Raw genomic sequence first — 22876 nt, 5'->3', positions numbered from 1 at the left:
CAAGAATCCGAGGCTCTAACCTCATGCCTCTTGACCCTATGTATGAACTGTAATATGTGGCTATGTGGGCCCAACCTCCAATATGTCTTGATCAACCTAGTCATGCTATCCAACATCAAAGACAATGCAAGGTGAGTCTGTGCATTGGTAGTGATATTCTTTACTGTTGTGATCCATGTATGATGGATTGTAACATCATCTAAAGTGATCTAATTTGTAGCATCATCCCACGATGGGATCGATGCTACACTTTTGATCCTCAGCTTCGACCTACTAAGGACCTATAAATCATAAACATAATTTAACATATATATAATTAACAGACTAGAAGCATAATAACATACACATTAAATTCAAACACATCAACTGAAGACAATTTTAAGATATAAATAAATAAAGTTTAAAGAGGATTTAGAAATGTAGGAGGTGTACCTGAAATGGACGAAGTTGGTCCACTGGATGTACAAGAATGGTCATAAATAAAGACAAAAACACTACTGCTAACACTCTGACTGACGTCGGAGGCAGGATCTACTAGGGGAACACAAACTCTTGGTGGGTTACATGATCTATCACGAACCCAACCACATATAACAGACCCTCTCGCACTACAATGGCCTGTAGTTGGGACGCGTATATGGGATGCCTCAACATATTACATATAATACATATAAAATAATCCAATAAAAAAATGTTGACAAAAAAACCATTTCTAAACTCAAACAGAAGAATCTGGCCTGAAGTCCTAAACTATAGAGTCATTTTTTCTATAATTTATCAACCAAAGTACACTGATTTCCATGTAAACATAATCGAAAGAAGTGATCAAATCTACCCTCACACTTTTACTCATTTCTAAATAATGAATTTTATTCATAGCAAAACTATATGCAAAACTATATGTAAAAAGTTAAAATAAACATATTTAAAAACTAATAAAATTTCATGTGAACCAAGTACTACAATATACTTTACGTTCTTAACGTTTGACTTTAGCACATGACATGTATTAGGTGCAAGAACATGAAGACAATGTTTCTTATAACACACTACCTAATGAAACAATATGGTACAAATTAGAAAAGAGTCTAAATGTTTTTATTCACTAGACCAAATGCACTTTTTATGATGAATTTAATTTATCTATCAATGATGCATTGTTGAAACATGAACTTATATATATATATGTGTGTGTGTGTGCGTGTTATGTCTAATAACTTTATGTTATGATACATAGTTATATAATTATATTATGAAATATATATATATATATATATATATCTATATATATATATATATATATATATATATATATAGCTATAATTTGTTAGAACTTTATATTCTAGTTAAATATTTATAATTATATTTAAATAATTATATAGTTACATAGTTATGAAACAATTATAGTTATGCTACATGCTATGTTGTATGTGTTATGTTAAATAACTTTATGTTATACATGTTAAATAATTATAGAGTTATATGTTATAATTTTATGTTATGAACTAAATAGTTCTAGAACTATGTTACGTTATTAACAATCAATATATATATATATATATATATATATATATATATATATATATATATATATATATATATATATATATATAACTAACATCGCGACTATATGTGTGTGTGTTATGTAAAATGTTATCATTATATATAGTGACATGATGTTATATATATAATTTTTTTAGATTTTTAACTTTAAAGATTAAAATTTTATTTTTAAAACTAAAATCGTACTATATTTATTATTAAAAAAATATTTAAAATATAAATTAATTTAAATTTAAAGCGATAAAATAAAATAAAATTTCTTATTTTGTAAATAGAGGTTCACTATGAGAAACCATATTCATCATGTCAATATCAAGCTCCTAATTTACTTATTTATTGGTTATAGTTCTGTTGTTTTCTGTTTGGAGTTTTTTGGGGAATATTTTGAGTCAAATTTGCTAGAAATTTAAAATGTATTTAAAATAACAAAAAATTAAAACAAATTGAAAATTTATTTCACAAAATCCTAAAAAAAAACTTTAAAACCTAAAATAATTAGAAAAAAAAAAAAATTGTTTTTACCATCCAAAATCAGAAAATTTGCATTTAATACACAAAATTTTAGAAGCAAAAACCAAATTTAAAACCTAAATTATGGTTTTTTTCGGTGGTTTCAAAGTGTTTTCTAGGTTGTTTTGAAGGGCTTAGTTTTCTAGGTTGGTTTTGTGGTTTTGGTCCATGTTTTGAAGGTTTTTTTTTTTTTTTAATATGGCTTTTTGGGTTGGTTTTTTTATTTTCTAATCTTTTTTGAAGGGTTTTTTTTTTGTGGTTTTCGTAGTTTTTGTATGATTTCATGATTTTTGTACATGGTTGTTTTTTTAATTAATTTTTTACATTTAAAAAAAAAAATAAATAAGAAAGATAAAGAATAGAGTACCTACCTTCGTTTGAGCCTCTGCGATGTTGGAAGGGTTTTTGGCAATATTGGTTTGAAGGCTCCATTGTTTGATCGAGCTCCAATAATCTCGATAGAGCTACTATCAAACTCTCGGTCAAGCTTCAATGGTATGTGCAAATTCTGCGCACAGACCACAGGAGCGGTATATATAGAAAAAGAAAGGGCTCGATCAAGCATTATGACTCGATCGAGGGTTAGTTTTTAACCCTCAATTGAGCTTTTGTTTTAGCACGGAGTTCAATCAAGCACTCAAACAAGGCTTAATCGAATGCTAAAAAAATGCTCGATCAAGCCATTATTTTTTCCACCCAAACGTGCCCTCTTTCGCCAAAAAGTGTAACCCATCTCCATGAATTCCCCCTAATATTTAATTTCCATTTCTTCCTTAGATTTACTATTTCTTATCCTTTTATCATTTGTTTTTAATTTTTTCTTCTTCTCCATCTATAACAAGTATTTTTCTATTTTTTGTCTTTTGTCTTCTTCATGGGTATCATCCACACCATCTTTGTTGTTATCACCAAGATTTATTTTGTCACAATTTTCTACAAAATCTTTATCATTTCCATTGATATTTTTAAAGTCAACTTCATGTATCTCTTTGTCATCATTGTTAATCCACAACATCTTTATTTCCATCAATTTCCTTTGTTCCATCATTATCATCGACCTTCTTGGCATTGTCATTATCTACAAAATCCTCACCATTGGTAACAATATTCCCCTTCATTATTAACAACCTCTTGTTGTCAGTAAGTAATCTATTTGTAGTCAACAACCTATGTTTGTTAATGATATCTCTCAATGTTGTAAGTGTCTTTCACTGTCCACAATCTATCTTCTTTAGCGATTATCATTATTGATGACTTTTCTTTATGTAGTGGAAAATCGATTCCTATTGACAACTCCCTCACTATCTATGACCTAATCATTGAGATTAAACTTTATATTATTGTTGTCTACCATTCATACATCCACCTTCTATTTTCACTCTTCCAAAGCCTCTTTTTATTTCTACTAAAATCTAATAGGGAAAAACAATAATTATCGCCCATGAGTGAATAGACAAAGGATCGATACGAAAGAAGAAAGATTCTTCTTTCACGTTCAAAAGAACGGAGGGAAGATGGGATCGTGATATTTCTCCGGGAGAAATACAAAATACTTCATATTTATCACATATTTGATAATAAGCCATACAACTTGTTCGAGAGTTGAGAGTTAGTCATCGATCTTGCTTTGATCCCCTATCAGAGGTCACCGACGACCCACATAAGAACAAACGTTAGCTCATTTTTTATTCTTGGAAGAAATGACTGTAGATAGATAAATTGGTTTTTCCGGGGCGGACGTAGCCAAGTGGACCAAGGCAGTGGATTGTGAATCCACCACGCGCGGGTTCAATTCCCGTCGTTCGCCTCATAAAAGAAGATAAAAAACGGACTGGATCCGAATCCGATTTGTTGTCATTTTCATATTCATATTTCGGTGAAAATATTTCTCTCTATGTAATAGAAATGGACACCCGAGCCTTCTTTCTTCGTGGGAAACATGAGCCCTTTATCGGACTTGAACCGATGACTTACGCCTTACCATGGCGTTACTCTACCGCTGAGTTAAAAGGGCCCCCTCATCATATATGAATGAGTGAGTCTACTATGGTAGATGGACAACAAATTGGATATGGATGATCCATCTATCTTTATAGATATCAAGTTGAGAACATATATTATAGTAGCTCGTAGGGTAAGGATCGCTATACTGGAAACTCCGGGCTGAGCTGATACGAAACGGATGGAGAAAAGTTATGCCTGAGAGCATTTGCTGAAATATGTTCGTATTGAGATGTTTTGACCGGTACAATTTATCCCCACAGATATGGTCTAGGATAAACCCAAATAAATGTAGAAATATAGTAAATAAGCAATGTACGTGTTATGAAGAACGATTCGTTCCTTATGAACAACAAGAAGATTCTATATTTGCGACTGTGATGGAACCTTTTTTGGGACTACTTCGGAAAATGAACAAACGTTACAGATACGATCTCTTATCATATAGTTATCTCAATTCTACAAAAGATTTGGATATTCTCAATTTGACAGATATTCCCGGACCACCAGTACAACCTGCTATACCAGATGAGCGGGATATTACCGATCGTGAAGGAATTCTCAAGGAAAAGTTTATTAATGATATTATCGAGGAGGATTGGAAGGGTACCGATTTCAATATCGTGAATGGTTCTCGTTCTACTGTTGATATTTACGATGCTATACGTTCTTGTGATTACGATCATACAACAAGTATTGACAGGCAAAAGAAAAAGACTGATCTTATTACGAATCAGCAGGGGATTGACGAGACGCGAAGAGAAAATGTTGGCATTATGGATTCTCCGAAAATCGAGAAGAGAATATCCCAATTAGATCTCAATTTCTGGTTATTCCCGGAACTTTCGGGAATAAAGAACATATATTATGAAACTAAATCGAAATTCATACCAGGAAATTCACTTTTACGGGAAGAACGAGAGCGGAAAAAGATAGAGGAAGAAGAACGGAAGGAAACAACAAATGTTCTAGAACAAATAATAGGTATTAGATCAAATGTTAAGAACAAACAAGTAGAAGATGGTCAAGATAAAAATGGTCAAGTAGAACATCAAGATGGTCAAGTAGAAGATCAAGATGGTCAAGATCAAGATGGTCAAGTAGAAGATCAACAAACTGATGGAAAGAAAAAAACTAATAAAGGTCTTTTTCAATGCAAAGTAGTAGACGTTCTAGGGAAAAAACGTTTCTTCTATCTGGCCATTACATCCCTCCAACATAATCCTCAGAATTGGAACAAAGAACCCACTAGGGATTAGTTACAAAGGTTGTACCCGTGAACCATCCACCTAAGGCAAAATAGGCACAAGGAAAGAGCAATAGACCGGACCAACCCACAAAAACGAAACGGTCTCTGCGTAGCCAGTCATCCACAGTATCAAATAAAGTTTTTTCTTCTTTAGAAAACTTTCCAAGGGCTATAGTCATAGCGATCCTCCTATTTCACTATTTCGACCATTTCCGAGCACCCTATATGATCAAAAGGTATACGATGAATTGGGGACAATTTTTCATCCATCATCCTTTCAAAAAAAAATAGGGTTCCGAAGATTCGTTGTTGGAACAAATATTTGAAACTGGACCGAACCGATTCAATATAGGTAAATGCATGATCGCTCGATCCCGAGTTTTCAGAGTTCCTATCTGATCCTCGAATCACCTATTGAATAACATCGATGGAACAATTTAAGGGGAGGGAAGTGCGCTTTCTGCCTTCCATTGACCAGATTCTATTCACAATATATATTCCATTCAATATTTTTTATTCATTCTCGTCTTGAACCTTCTGCAATGCAACAAAATGAAAAGGAGTATTTCTATTCTCTCTCATCCATCTCTATGTATACTACATCGTGGTCCGATACGAATGAGTCTACGGGCAGGAACGAGTCGATTTTTTCATAACTCATAGAGCTAAATGAAATGACTCCAAAGTTCTTCTCCTTCTATAGCAAGAAGTTATATATTGAACCATTGTGATCCAAAAGTGAAACCCTTTTTTTTCCCTTTTGTTTTCTCTTTTCACATCTTAATTTCGATCCGTTTCTCACCGGTGTAATCACCATACGGTACATTCATATGAAAATATTTAGTACATCGTAACAGAATCACATATTTTATTTGTGTATCAATTTCGTCTAAACAGAGAAAATACGTTGTCCGTAATTCGGCTCGGAATGGACTTACTTCAGGATCTATATCTCTTTCTGTCCAGGGAAGGGAGAAGAGATCATAAAAATCGATCCGACGAAACATTCAATCAACAACCAAATAGGGAGTTCGATCAACTAAATAAGATCGATTAATTTCGGATAGGAAAGGTCTCCAAATCTCCATCAAATTTCAATACCAGAGTAGCTTATATATTCATAAGCCAATGGGTCAGGTTCACTTACTTCTCCTCCGTTTTTTCCACTTCTTTTGAAGACTGGTAATTTGAAATTACCAGGTATCCATAATACCTCTGATATGTTCAAAATTGACAAAGATCGAGTAAACTATATACTGATCCTATAGTAGCAGGATGAAGAAGACTATTATTGATAAAAATATAGTGGTCCTCCCCCCATATTAGTTGTGAGACTCCGTCATAACAAAAGAAAGGGAACGGATACTCAATTGAGAGTGAGTAAACAGAATTATATGCATAAAGAATATATCTCATCTATGCAGATATAATAATGTGGAAAGCCGTATTCGACGAAAGTCGTATGTACGGTTTGGAGGGAGATCTTTCATACCTTTAGAGATCCACCCTACAATATGGAGTAAAAAAGCAAAAATAAATGATTTTCAGCCTTTATGAAATAGATTCTTGAACCTTTTTCACACTCATGTCACGGCGAAGTACTGCAGAAAAAAAAACTGCAAAATCCGATCCTATTTATCATAATCGATTAGTTAACATGGTGGTTAACCGTATTCTTAAAAACGGAAAAAAATCATTGGCTTATCGAATTCTTTATCGAGCCATCAAAAAGATTCAACAAAAGACGGATAAAAATCCACTATCTGTTCTACGCCAAGCAATACGTAGAGTAACTCCCAATGTAACAGTAAAAGCAAGACGTGTGGGTGGATCGACTTATCGAGTTCCCACTGAGATAAGATCAACCCAAGGAAAAGTACTTGCCATTCGTTGGTTATTAGGGGCATCTCGAAAACGTCCGGGTCGAAATATGAATTTCAAATTGAGTCACGAATTAATGGATGCTGCTAGAGGGAATGGCAATGCTATACGCAAAAAGGAAGAGACTCATAGAATGGCAGAAGCCAATAGAGCTTTTGCACATTTTCGTTAACTCATAAACAGGATCGAGATCTACCTATCTATATAGTGGATTATATAAAGGGATGAGTATGTGGGTGGTAATAATGGATCGAATATGTGTGGAATTAAATTGAACCGAGCTTTCGGTAAATTTTTCGGATCCTCTACAGATCCTCCTTCAGGAATTATTTGATTAATTCTGATGTCCAGATCTTTTAATAAACGTCTCAACTCACGACAATCATGTCGATTATGAAAACCCAGAGTAAGAATCCCAATTATATTTACAGAAGGTGCATCTGTTACGAATTGATCCAATGTATGGGATTTCTCCAAATAATATCGAACTACCTGTTCCAAAGTTCTATCCGCTGCCTGAATTTCATTCACTTGATAATGATCCACATCCACAAAAATGACGTTGCAATCGGAGATTATGGATGCTCTATCCACAAAGTTTTTTAAATCCTCTTGCAAGATACTAGAGGTACATGTAGGTGTTAATATTATCAGATCGGGACCTTCCTCCTTATCTTTTCGAATAATATGATCCATAACTCTTTTTCGAGATCCACGTGCTAGTACGTGACGATCTACTATACTAGCAGTTGCAGGAGTAAAATTTCTTTCCCGTTCTAACATAGAACGCATTACATTAAAATAATCATCTCCTAGAGGAGCATGCATAATGGCATGGACATTTTTGAATGAACTAGCTACTCGTAGAGTTCCAATATGAGCAGGACCAGCATACATCCAATGGGCTAATTTCATAAATTGAACCTTATCTCAAATTGATCCGTATTCCCATCTTGCACCACAGATATATCCCTTTATCTCTTCCCTATTGTAATCACATTCCCTTCTGAACTTTAAGTATGGTTAAATTATGATAAAAAGGAAAACAAAGTTGGATCTTTTACGAAAGAAAAAAGGGAAGAGCGAAGGAAGGGAAAACAGGAACCAATGAAATAAGTCTGGGACGGAAGGATTCGAACCTCCGAATAACAGGATCAAAACCTGCTGCCTTACCGCTTGGCCACGCCCCATTCCCATCCTATTTCCCTATTCATATGCTAATGAATACTTATATCAAATTTTTTGTCAACCCATTAGTATCCAAGATTCATTAGATCAGATCTCAATTGGGGAATTTTGGTTCAGAATGATCAATATGTGGAATCGGAACAGCTTATTGCCGAGGTTCGTGCTAGAACATCTTCCTTCAAGGAAAAAGTTCGCAAAAATATATATTCTGACTTAGAAGGAGAAATGCACTGGAGTACCAATGTGTGTCATGCACCTGAATATGTACAGGGTAATGTTCATCCTATACTCAGGACGGGTTATCTATGGATATTATCGGGAGGTATATACGGATCCCGTGTAGTACCCTTTCCATTTCATAAGTATCAGGATCAAGTATATGTTCAACCTTTTGTTGCCAAACATCAATCACTTTCCGATTCTTACGTGGATCAAGTGGAACATAGATCAGGTGACTCAAATTGCTATGAGAAGGAAGAACAAATCTTCAGTTATTCAGAAACTGAAACTGATCGGACCATATCCAACAAGCATCGAGACTCTATTTATGTCTTTTACCCTAATAATTACAATATTAAGGGGAAAAAGCAAATGAATCGATTCATCGTCTCATTGCAGTGTGATAAAGAATGGGAAAAAAAAATAATACCTTGTCCTGATGCGATTCTTAGAATACCCAAAAGTGGTATTCTACAGAGAAATTCCATTTTTGGATATTCTAACGTAGAACATGGAATACCTGATGGGTCGAATATGACAACACCGTTTTCCCTAGATTTATCGAGGGAAGGGGACAACTTGCAGATTCAAATTAGCTATTCTATTTCGTATGAAGACGGTGAACGAATCCAAGTAATGAGTGATATAAGTATTCCATTGGTTCGAACTTGTATAGGATTTGATTGGGAACAAATAGATTCTATAGAATCTGAGGCTTATGTTTCTCTTATTTCAGTAAGAACAAATAAGATCGTTAACAATATGGTTCAAATTAGCTTGATTAAATACCCCCCTTTTTTCATGGGGAGAAGGGACAATAAAACAAGTCCAAATTTGTCTCTGTTTTTGGTGACATAAGTCCCTCCTTTATTAATAATTATTTCTCGCAAGGACGAGGTCTGCTCGACATGGACCGAACGTAAACAATCAATTTTTATAGAAATATCCTACAAAAAGTCGTCCGTTATTGGGGTGCTAGATACACTCTCATTGTATAGTGTTCTTTATGTATGACGCAACCCAATCTTTGCTCTTGAAGTTCTTCCTCCATGGATTGACCCGAGAACCTTTCAGTGGTTAAACTAGTTCATGAATGAAATCAAGGAACCGAATGGACCTTTGACCATAATGGTGCGAATTGTCCGAAAATACATATACAGATGTGCGTATGAAGAGAAGAGATAATGATCAATGAGAGAAAGGTCATGAATATCAAGTTTCATATTTCACAGATGATCTGGACATAATTTTGAAGTATTTTCGGTTTTAGTTATGGATAAATTGGTTCTAGTTATAGATAAATCGAAGACTTCCTCATGATCCTTATTCATATCCATCTACCTACTTCATATTCCAAATATGGATGAATTTAAACTTTTCAATAAAGTTGGATTTTACCCAGGTGGTAACTTCCATTTATTATTTACTGGTCTGATCGACCCAATATGGAACATTTTTTTTTTTTTTATTGATGATATTGGCAAAATCATATTTATATATTCTTCATGGAAATTATTTCCATTTTTGTATGAGAAAAAATCCTCTTGTTCTTGGGGTTTCCGCAAGTGTAGAAACAAATGTGGGACGTATTGCTCAAATCATTGGCCCAGTACTGGATGTCTCTTTTCCTCCAGGTAATATGCCTAATATTTACAATTCATTGATAGTTAAGGGTCAAGGTACAGCCGGTCAAGAAATTCAGGTTACTTGTGAGGTACAACAATTATTAGGAAATCATAAGGTTAGAGCTGTAGCTATGAGTGCTACAGATGGTTTGACGAGAGGAATGAGAGTGATTGACACGGGAGCTCCTCTAAGTGTTCCAGTTGGTGGAGCTACTCTCGGACGAATTTTCAATGTTCTTGGAGAACCTGTCGATAATTTGGGTCCTGTAGATGCTGGCATAACATCTCCTATTCATAGACCTGCTCCCGCCTTTACAGAGTTGGATACAAAATTATCCATCTTCGAAACAGGCATTAAAGTAGTAGATCTTTTGGCTCCTTACCGCCGTGGGGGAAAAATTGGTTTATTTGGAGGAGCTGGAGTGGGTAAAACAGTACTCATTATGGAGTTGATCAACAACATTGCTAAGGCTCATGGAGGGGTATCTGTATTTGGAGGAGTAGGAGAACGTACCCGTGAAGGGAATGATCTTTACATGGAAATGAAAGAATCGGGAGTAATTGATGAACAAAAAATATCAGAATCAAAAGTGGCTCTGGTCTATGGTCAGATGAATGAACCACCGGGAGCTCGCATGAGAGTCGGTTTAACTGCTCTAACCATGGCCGAATATTTCCGAGATGTCAATGAGCAAGACGTACTATTATTTATTGATAACATCTTCCGTTTTGTCCAAGCGGGATCAGAGGTATCCGCCCTATTAGGCAGAATGCCTTCCGCCATGGGTTATCAGCCAACTCTTAGCACGGAAATGGGTTCTTTGCAAGAGAGAATTACTTCCAAAAAAAAGGGATCCATAACCTCGATTCAATCAGTTTATGTACCTGCTGACGACTTGACCGACCCTGCTCCTGCTACGACATTTGCACATTCAGATGCTACTACCGTACTATCAAGAGGATTAGCTGCGAAGGGTATCTATCCAGCAGTGGATCCTTTAGATTCAACATCGACTATGCTCCAACCTTGGATCGTAGGCGAAGAACATTACGAAACTGCACAAGGGGTTAAGCAAACTTTACAACGTTATAAGGAACTTCAAGACATTATAGCTATTCCTGGACTGGATGAATTATCGGAGGAAGATCGTTTAATCGTGGCAAGAGCAAGAAAAATTGAACGTTTCCTATCACAACCCTTTTTCGTAGCAGAGGTATTCACAGGTTCCCCGGGCAAATATGTGGGTCTCATGGAAACAATTAGAGGTTTTCAAATGATCCTTTCTGGAGAATTAGATGGTCTTATCGAACAGTCTTTTTATTTGGTGGGTAATATTGATGAAGCTACCGCGAAGGCTATAAACTCCAGCATGGAAAGTTAATTCTGAAAATGACCCTAAATCTTCGTGTACTGTCTCCTAATCGAGTCATTTGGGATTCAGAAGTTAAAGAAATAATTCTATCTACTAATAGTGGTCAAATTGGCGTATTACCCAATCATGCTTCACTTGTGGCAGCTGTAGATATAGGAGTTATGAAAATACGTCTCAATGGGCAGTGGTCCACTATGGCTATGATGGGCGGTTTCGCCAAGATAGACAGTGATAGAATAACTATATTGGTAAATAATGCAGAGAGAGATGTTGACATCGATCCCCGAGAAGCCCAGGAAAATTTTCGAATAGCTAAAGCTGACTTAGCTCGAGCCGAAGGCAAAAGACAAGCAATTGAGGCTGATTTAGCTCTGAAAAGGGCTAGAACCCGATTAGAGGCTATCAATGCTAGCCCCCCCGTCTCTAATTAACATTTTCTATAATGATCTGAAAAATGGATTCAATGTTCCGCCTCGATCCAAACACGTGGAGTAAAACTTATTAGATACCATTGAAAACTCGATGGCATCTAATAAGTTTACCTACTATTGGATTTGAACCAATGACTCTCGCCGTATGAAAGCGATACTCTAACCACTGAGTTAAGTGGGTCATTTATTCTCATAGGTAGAGTTGGATTTATAAACGATTCTAAATCGAAATCGAATTAAATGTATAGACAATGTATGTGTCCCTGGCACAGATCGAACTTATTGGAACGTATTGGATCATAGTATTAGATCATGAAATATCTACCTTGACATAAAGTGATCCATCTGGTTAGTATAGTAGTGTATCACCAAGACTGGCAAGGAAGGGCTATAGCTCAGCAAGGTAGAGCACCTCGTTTACACGTGCGCCAATGGTTTTCGGGAGAGTTTATCGATTCGTCCGATCCACGAAATAGATTCTATGTGAAATAGTCTTACTCTATAAATTTGTTTCTCTGGGGAACAATAGCATGACAAAGATTAAGTTCGATCTGATTCGAATTACGGATCTAATTGATATGGTCAATCCCAGCTCTGTTCAATGCCAGGCATAATGAGTATAATACGGGGACCTCAAAATAGATTCTTTTCGCTCTATGAACTTTTAGGTGTATGAAGTGTCATATTTTACTTTTGGAGCGATAGAAGAGACTCTATTTGAGTCAATCTATGCCCGAGCAAGGCAGACCTACGTCAAAAAAACCTTTTGAATAACTTTGGGATTGCTTCCGAAGGGTAAGAATTTGGAGCACACGGAGCCATATTAGTATCTTACCGGAAAGAGGAGAATGGCAGACTAACCGATCTTTCCATCAGTTAATGAAAGAGCCCAATGCGAGAAAATGCATGTTGGGTTCTTGGAACAGTTCAAATTATTTTGATAATAAGAACTTTGATCTGTTCTACCGAGAAGGTCTACGGTTCGAGCCCGTATAGCCCTATACATTCCACTAAGTGATACTATTTATATATATCCCCTCATAGTCCGTCCCTATGACTTGGCCTTGAAAAGTCTTTCAGATCATATCAATCTCATGTCCTTATCTAGATCGATGGATGGGAACGTTGGACCAGAGCAGGCATATTAGTATTTTGGATCGATCGAGATTGATCCGATACCAGATGATCAAACCTATAAACTATTTTTATTTTTATTTTTATCGCTAGTTCTTCGAAAAATTCGAGAGTTCTCTCGAATATCATATGTTCCAAGCAATCCATAGAGCAGTCAAAGTATCGATCGGACATGTGACTTTTAGCTCCATCCAAACGCAACGCATTCCGTTGGGGTTGAACAAAATTTCCGTTCAATCGAAAATCCCGGATGTATCTATCCCTTTGCTAAATATCGGGGCGAAGATCTTGATCAACTAGGATTCTCTACAATAAGTTATGTGCGGTAAATCGAGCCTATTTTTGAACCATAGAAGTGGCAAGTACGACGGATATTCCGAATACCTGGGCAGAGAAATTCTCTGGAGTTGATCCATCCTCGCTAAAGGCGAACCTTTGGTTCGTTCTCTTTCTTCACCTAAGATCATCACATGGTTTTTGAGACCCAAGATTTTCATATTGGGACAAACACTCTTCCTTGCCTCTAGTTCCGTTCTGGTAACATATCACAAAAATGCAATCTACCGGCTATGCATATTAGATCTACATCTGGACCAACGTTTGCTTTAATCTACCCCACTATTTTATACTACTTCTTCTTTTACACCCATATATGGATAAATATATCTTAATGGTACTTATCCATATATGGTAAATGTAGGATGAAGGACCTCGTACCATAAAATAGCGGAGCTGATCACATCACCTTCTTCCTGCTCCTGGAAAAATAGACCCAATGCAGACAGACTTAATTCTGAACGTACTTGCGGATTCTTTAGGATCAAAGTTGAACATCTTTTTTTCGGTACGAACATCTATATCTAGCACATGTTAGATATAGCACTTGAAATGGTATATGAAAAAGCAAAGGAATCTATGACTTAGACTTATGTCCCATATTTTTCCGAGAACGGAATTCATATCAGATCCGATCAATTCAATTCGGAACCATCCGATAAAACAGGGACTCTTTCTATTCCTACTAAGAAAGAGAAGAGAGATCGTTCTTCAGTGGAAGAAATGATATTATCGACTCATTCTAGAAAAGAACTAATGAATTCAAACCTGTTGAAGAAAATAAGATTTTTCATAGGAAAATGATAATGATAAGGGATTACGTACATCCCTTACGGGGATAAAGAGGAAATAATTCCATGTAGAGTGTTTCAATTTGGAACGAAGATTCAATATTACTGGATCCTTATGGAACAGAATATATTACCATGCATGATATGGAAGGAACGCAATAATTGATTCTTAAGCATTACCATTATAGCCCACTTCTCCCCCATACTACGAGTGAAAGGGAAAATGTAAAAACTACCATTAAAGCAGCCCAAGTTATACCGACTATATCCATACGGATCATGTTCTCTAAAAAATAATGATTTCATCATCGAGATGATAAGGATCCAAGGGCTGACTGGATCCTTATGAGGAGTATTACCATCTCATCTTGACACAGCGGTGGAAAGAATACCCAGTTAGTTGTGCTTAGACTTCAAACAGTTCAGCTTTAACCATTCTAGTGGTCCTCCCTCATTGGTTGTTATAAACTAAGAGTTCATTTCCCAATCAATTACGAAATGCTATAGTTCTTCGCTATTCCCCATTCGGAAGTAATTCGTTGAGATTATGCACTTTTCTATCTCCAAAGTGCAGCTGGTTGGGCCCAGCCATATTATTCGAATATACAACTCGCACACACTCCCTTTCCAAAATAGATCAGTACACTAAGCACCACACTTGAATTTATTATATTTGTTTCTAAAATATTGGTATTTGATCCGAAACCCCCAGCGGAAGGCCAATAACTCAAGGAAATGAAAGGATCAATTACATTTTTCATACGCTCTCCCCTCATAGATAAGGATATGTTCTACAGAATTTTGTTATTTTCTTATTTGATCCTATCTAGTTCTGGATAATAATATTTGGGATACTTAACTTAGTCCCAGGTCTTTTATAAGGATAAAAAGAATTTGCTTGCCCTATCCACTCCCTTCCCTGCCGCACGCGTCATGAATCTTTCCGACCGAAGTATAGTTATAGGAAGAATAATTCATTTGCTAATTATTCAGATCAGCCTCTCCTGCAGTTTAACAAGTAAATTATTGGAGAAATACTAATGTAATGACGAGGTGTAGGGATCTTTTTTTTCAGGATTAAACAAAGGGATTCGAAATAGTGTTCGATCCAATTGAATTATGTACTAATACTAATCGAGATTCAATTGGTTGGTCTGTGTTTTTATCCCTTTCTGAAAGTACTGTAAAGATCTTAAACTCGAAGTTCGATATCATTTCGAACTTAAATTCTAAGTTCGATATTTTAATTTCGTTTTTTGATTTTGCATTTCATGGGCTCCAAAGTATGAATTATAGACTATTAAATCAGTTGTTAGATCCAATTGGTACTCTAATCGTTCGTTTAAAAAAATTTAAAACCTTTCTTTTGTATGACCATAATCTTTCACAAAGATCGAAATTATTGATTGATGAAGGAACAATTGCACCATTTGTTACGAATAAGATACCAATTAATCCATTGATTATTGACTTTTTCGATAATGAAAATAATCGCATGGAATCATTCGATAACACTTATTTTTCGACGATATCCAACGATCGAGACAATTGGTTGAATCCTGTGAAACTATCTGATCAGAGCTCATTGATAGCTTCTTTTCACGGAGCAAATACGCTCCAATTTTTTGATTATTTGCATCATACTCGGCCAAATTATAGGAATAGATTACCTTCTGATATGAAAAGATTTTATATAAAAAGGAATAATTTTACATATGGACAATTATTCAATCTTTTGATAGTGGATCTTGCCACTAGAATTGGTACTCCAATTTCATATCCACAGGTCAATTCGTTCATGAGATAGGTCTCAATTTTACATATTGCCAATAGATGAACCGTGTATGGGTGGTCCTAGTGCTACTAAAAAGCCCATTGAAGATTTCAACTTATCCAAAAGGTTATTTAAAATAAAAAAAAATGTTTTTTCCCAAGATTTAAGGGATTCAAAATCCTATTCATTAATGAATAGGATAGTTGATCTATGGAAGATAAAAACATATTTTGAAATTGAAAATCCTTCCTTGAATTGTGCTATGCGGAGTTTTACTCTGCCTTGGAATCTATTTTCTGCATTCTGTGATCAAAGCAAAGGAAAATACATATTGCACAAAAATTGTCTGGAAATGACAGATCAATTCACTCTATCAATAACTAAGCCTAGTCAGGTTCATGATAAAATTTCATTTTTTATTTATTATAACAAGAATGGATCGTTGAGATCGGATCGGATCTTCAATCACAGAGAAAAATGGAAGAATCAATCTTTATGGGTCCTACTCAATATTATTGATAAAGCGGATGATTATTTAGATCAAATAATCGACAAACAATTGAGCCAAATCGATTCCAAAAATTGCTTGGAGATAGGAACTCCCTTTAACAATTATAGAACTGAAGCTTTGGGTTGGTATGAATCAATTAAGTATAACATTGACAACAGGTATTCGAAAAATTTATTAAATAGATTCTATTTTATAAATAGGCTCAGTCGCAATTTAAAGGATCAAATTAGAACAAATTTTATAGAAAATGAAAATTTAAATAATGTAACGAAAGATACAATTGACCGGCATTCATCAAGTTGGAAAAAAATTAAGAGAGAATGGTTCAACCATTCTATTATTCGAATTGATAAACATATCAATCAGAATTTGAATGTGTACAAATGGTCCAATCAGACCGAATACTTTATGAAATATTTGAAACAGGTTTTTTCTAAAAAAAACTATTTTAAAATAGTGTTCGATCCAATTGAATTATGTACTAATACTAATCGAGATTTAATTGGCTGGTCTGTGTTTTTATCCCTTTCTGAAAGTACTGTAAAGATCTTAAACTCGAAGTTCGTTATCATTTCGAACTTAAATTCTAAGTTCGATATTTTAATTTCGTTTTTTGATTTTGCATTTCATGGGCTCCAAAGTATGAATTATAGACTATTAAATCAGTTGTTAGATCCAATTGGTACTCTAATCGTTCGTTTAAAAAAATTTAAAACCTTTCTTTTGTATGACCATAATCTTTCACAAAGATCGAAATTATTGATTGATGAAGGAACAATTGCACCATTTGTTACGAATAAGATACCAATTAATCCATTGATTATTGACTTTTTCGATAATGAAAATAATCGCATGGAATCATTCGATAACACTTATTTTTCGACGATATCCAACGATCGAGACAATTGGTTGAATCCTGTGAAACTATCTGATCAGAGCTCATTGATAGCTTCTTTTCACGGAGCAAATACGCTCCAATTTTTTGATTATTTGCATCATACTCGGCCAAATTATAGGAATAGATTACCTTCTGATATGAAAAGATTTTATATAAAAAGGAATAATTTTACATATGGACAATTATTCAATCTTTTGATCATCCACAACAATCTATCTTCCTTGCCCATTGGTGAAATAGGACCCGTTCACTCAGAAAAAGAGACTATTTCATTCATCAAATCACAAGTATCTAACATATTATTACCTAAATATTTAAAACGAAAACGAAGTGGTGACCAAACGTTTGTATTAATCTATGATTTGTACAGATCCTTCAATTTACTAACTCGATTGAATCCATTCGTTCGTGAAAAGAGATATCTTTCTTCGATCGAAGAGATTTCTACAACGCCTTTAACAAAAGAACAAATAGTCAATTTTGAAAAAAAATTTTGCCAACCTTTTTTTAAAAGATCCGATTCAGAAGAAAACAACTTTGATCAATGCTTTAAAAGGGGTTTCAGTTCAAACGTGGGTCTTATTCAAACTCGATCTTATCAAGATGATTTACTATCCGAAATGTTTTCCAATAAGAACGAGGAAATTTTTCCTCGTATTCAAGATTGGTTTGTAACCGAATGTTTAAAAAACAAAATAGTAAACGAAGACATAGATGGAAGGAGTACCCTTTCTAATTCATCTAAAGAGGAACAGAATATTTATAGGATCTCAATAGAGGTTGATTGATAACTCCTCATCTTCCTATTGGTTGGACAAAAGATCGATCCATATGTTACAATCAGATCGTGGCGGGTATAGTTTAGTGGTAAAAGTGTGATTCGTTACATTATCAACTCGAATAGTTGAAGGATCTTTTACATGGATCTTTGATCCATCTAAAGCTCTATTTACAGATAGGTTCAAAACCTTCCCTATGAATACCCAGGAATAGCATACCTTCTCGTAATCTGGGTCTGAAATGATGAAAGATAAACACATTTTTGGTTCCAAGATAGCGACACAGAATGTTTGAAAGGTTAGATAAATTACAGATCTATGGGGAAGATATTTTTTCATCGTGACTAAACCTTCAACTTATGGATGGAAGGACCCCAGGTTGAAGCCGAATAGCTATAGAACTATGACTTTGGTTTACTTGGGTTATCGGCATTTCGTTCGAGCTCGGTGGAATTTGTTCTCCTAGGGATCAGAATCAGTAGAAATAGGGAACGAAGTAACTAGAAAGATTTGTGATTATTTTAAACTTTTCAAATTTATCTTTCTATCAGGATCATCTAGAAAGTGAGTAAGTATTCTACGATTTTGGGCCCTTCACTAAAAAAAAGAGAATAAACTGACGTAGATGCCATGGGTACGATAATAAGGTTTTTTTTTAGAAAAAAAAAAGAGGAGAAAGAAAGGAATTTTCAATTCCTTTCAAAAAGATTTGATATAAATACTCCGCTTCTTCCCTCATACCGCTCTCTATCTCCCATGAAGGAGCCGAATGACATTAAATTCTCATGTTCGGTTCTGAATTAGAGACATCGAATAATAAATGTCGACTATAACCCCTAGCCTTCCAAGCTAACGATGCGGGTTCGATTCCCGCTACCCGCTAACAGATATCTACCTATTTTATATCTATCTAGATAGATATAGAATAGGTAGATATAAAGTGATTAAGTATATAACATAATTTCACGATTCACTCGAAATCAATTAATGTGAAATAGATTCCATTCTTTTCCTATCCTATAACCTCAGTGTGAATAAAAAGGTAGATCGGGACAATGTATGCCAAAGGGAATTCAAATAAAAAAAAGGGAAGAGAAAAAAAAGAGCGTCCATCGTCTAATGGATAGGACAGAGGTCTTCTAAACCTTCGGTATAGGTTCAAATCCTATTGGACGTAATACTCTTCAATTGTTATAAATTGTTGTGCAATGTATTGGATTGGAATGGAACAAATTCTTTAGTTCTTTTTACTGTTCTGAATAATTCCACCAAATGATCAAATATTCATTTTTTTTCTTGAAGTAAAAAAAGTTCAGTATGTTCCTTAAGATAAACCAGAAGTTGCTTACGTTTGCTCAAAATTTTCCACAAACCCCTTTGGGATGAATAGTCTCTTCCGTGCAATTGCAGATGCTGGGTAAGTCTTAGGACCCGATTGGTTAAATAAAATACCTGAGATTCAACAGATCCTCTCTGTTTATCGGGAATCAGAGATGAACTAATGGACAAATTATTGATCATAAAAAAAACACAAATTTTTCCAGGGCTTAATTTTTTTTCGAGTCAGAAAAAAGAATTAGATCCATTCTTTCATTTTCATGGTTCATATAATAATTCTGATTCGTTCCGTCCGACCATTTAAGAAAAAATGGTCGGATTCTTCCTATCTTCTTGGACGAACATCTGGTTTTAACCTATGGCAAAATATGATACGAGATGTAGAATCTTTTCACATTGATGAAACAGAACGAACAGATTGGTTCAATTTTTGCCATATCCTGAAACTCCATTGAATCAATCCATTCTTTTTTTTTTACGAAAACGGAATTGAAGCAAAAAATTTATCAATTGACAGTTAGGGGATACATACGTATTCTCAACATCGCGGATCGACTCCCATCATTTGTATTGAACCAATATCTATTCATGCAAATAATATCCTCTAATCGATAACTAGGCCAAAGAAAACGTTTAATTATTTGTGTTGTATCTACGCTAAGATGTTGGTCTCTTCCCATGAGTTCTTCATCATTTTGTATGTCTTTTCCATTGGAAAATCCTACATGATCGTTCTCCAGATCAAACCGATTCAAGATTCGAAATTCTCTACGACGTTTTGGATATTCTAACGTAGAACATGGAATACCTGATGGGTCGAATATGACAACACCGTTTTCCCTAGATTTATCGAGGGAAGGGGACAACTTGCAGATTCAAATTAGCTATTCTATTTCGTATGAAGACGGTGAACGAATCCAAGTAATGAGTGATATAAGTATTCCATTGGTTCGAACTTGTATAGGATTTGATTGGGAACAAATAGATTCTATAGAATCTGAGGCTTATGTTTCTCTTATTTCAGTAAGAACAAATAAGATCGTTAACAATATGGTTCAAATTAGCTTGATGAAATACCCCCCTTTTTTCATGGGGAGAAGGGACAATAAAACAAGTCCAAATTTGATGTTCCATAACAATTTGGACCACACTAATCTTTTATCTTCCAATGGGGCGAGTCAATTAATTAGTAAGCATCAAGGAATTATTTGTTCATTATCTAATGGGGAAGAAGACAGTGGATCTTTTATGGTTCTATCACCATCCGACTATTTTCGAATCGTTCTATTCAATGATTCTAAATGTTATGATACGGGAAATCAATCAAATAGAAAGGATCCTATGAGAAAAATCATTGAATTTTCAGGTCTCTTGGGTAATTTACATAGTATAACCAACCGTTTTCCATCCTCCCATTTTCTAACTTATAAAAAAGTATTATCAAAGAAACATTCCATTTTCCACAATTCTTTCAATACTTTCCAAGTACCTAAATATTATTTCATGGACGAAAATATGATAATTTATCATTTCGATCCGTGCAGGAACATCATTTCCAATCTATTGGGTCCAAATTGGTGCTCTTCCTCATCCGAATCCGAATTCTGCGAAAAAACATTTCCAGTAGTTAGTCTTGGACAATTGATTCCTGAAAGTGTATGGATATCCGAGGATGAACCACTCCCGAATCTGGTCAAATTATAGCAGTTGATGAGGAATCTTTAGTCATTAGATCAGCTAAACCTTATCCCTCGGACAAACAATCAGGTCCTCTCCATATTATTATATCTTCGGAACCAATGATCCGATATGAACAATTTTTGAATCCAATCACCTGCTGTCATTTATCCTCAGTTTCCCTTTGGGGTTCGTCCCGTAAAAGTGTCCTAGTTGGATCAGTGATAGATTTATAGGTTTCGCTGTAAACCCAATCGGTTGCTTCCGATCACGTAAATTAATAATTCAAACCGCACTCAGAGGTAGGGCATTTCCTATTGATATAGGAGCTTTTGGACCAGAAAGAATAGTATCTCCAATCATGACCCCTCTGGGATGCAGAATATACATCTTATCGCCATTCTTGTAATGCACCTTGCAAATGTATGCACTTCTATTAGGGTCGTATTCTATGGTTACAATTTCTCCTGATATGTGTTCCTTATTCCGTCAAAAATCAATTTGACGATACAGACGCTTGTGACCCCCTCCCCTGTGTCTTGCGGTAATAATTCCTCTTCCATTACGACCTTTCCCACAATGATGTTGTCCAGAGGTCAATTTCTTCTACTTACTTCTCTCAAAACCATTAGACCATCCAATACGGGTAGGGGAGGATGTTGGATAGGGTTGAAATAACTTGTACCAGTTATTGATGTCACTTATCAATCACATAAAAGAACTGGATCGAATCTATCCTTCCTTTTCCTTCCAGGAATTCGGTCCATTTATGGTTCCAACCATCCATAGCTGTGTAACCCTATTCCTAATAGATTGACCCCCAAATAACGGATCCAAACTATAAAAAATCCTAAAGAAGCCACAATTGCCGGTTCCTCACCCTGCCAACCCTTATTCATTCTAGTATGCAGATAGATTGCGAATATGGTCCAAGTAATTAATGCCCAAGTCTCTTTTGGATCCCAGCTCCAATAAGATCCCCATGCTTCATTGGCCCATATTGCTCCAGAAAGAGTACCTATGGTTGAAAGAGAAAAACCGAGACCAATCGCACGATAACTCCAATGATCTAATTGTTTAATCAATTGACATTTACGATAATTCGTTGATGAAAAATAAACAGTGTATTGCAAATCACTTTTTTGCTTTTCATGTGAATAAAAATTTTCATTGGGAAGAATGGCTCGGGAAAATAAATTGTCCATCGCACCAAAAATAACCTGTCTATTTACTCCGGACATAATCACTAGAAGAGCTATGGATGCTAGGGATCCACATAAAAGGGTTGCATAGTTGAACAATATCATACTTACATGCATCATTGACCAATGAGATTGTAGCGCGGGTACTAACATTCCGGATCGTTGCATTTCCTCCGGAAGACCTAAAGTAGCAAACCCATGAGTTAACATAGCACTTGGCGCGGTGATTGCACCTAACCACCGATCATCTCGACTCCGTACTTCTAGAAGTATATGGAACACGGATGAACTCCAGGAAAGGAACATGAATGATTCATACAAATTACTCAACGGTAAATGTCCTGAATAAAGCCAACGATTAATTAATAATCCCGTTGTACAAAGAAAAGTAACTAT

General features: G+C 35.3%; 1 non-coding gene across 1 annotated transcript; it reads right to left on the bottom strand.

Annotated features, from left to right (window-relative positions):
- Positions 1-4015: 4015 nt before the first annotated feature.
- TRNAT-GGU (transfer RNA threonine (anticodon GGU)) lies at positions 4016-4087 on the bottom strand. Its single transcript has one exon. It is a non-coding gene; the product is annotated as a tRNA-Thr (tRNA).
- Between the last annotated feature and the right edge of the window lie 18789 nt (positions 4088-22876).

Source organism: Pinus tabuliformis, chromosome 3_2 (genome assembly GCF_031772625.1).
Source record: "Pinus tabuliformis cultivar Carrire ecotype Pingquan chromosome 3_2, CPIR1, whole genome shotgun sequence".
NCBI classification, from domain to species: domain Eukaryota; kingdom Viridiplantae; phylum Streptophyta; class Pinopsida; order Pinales; family Pinaceae; genus Pinus; species Pinus tabuliformis.
This window is presented reverse-complemented; position numbering and strand designations above follow the sequence as displayed.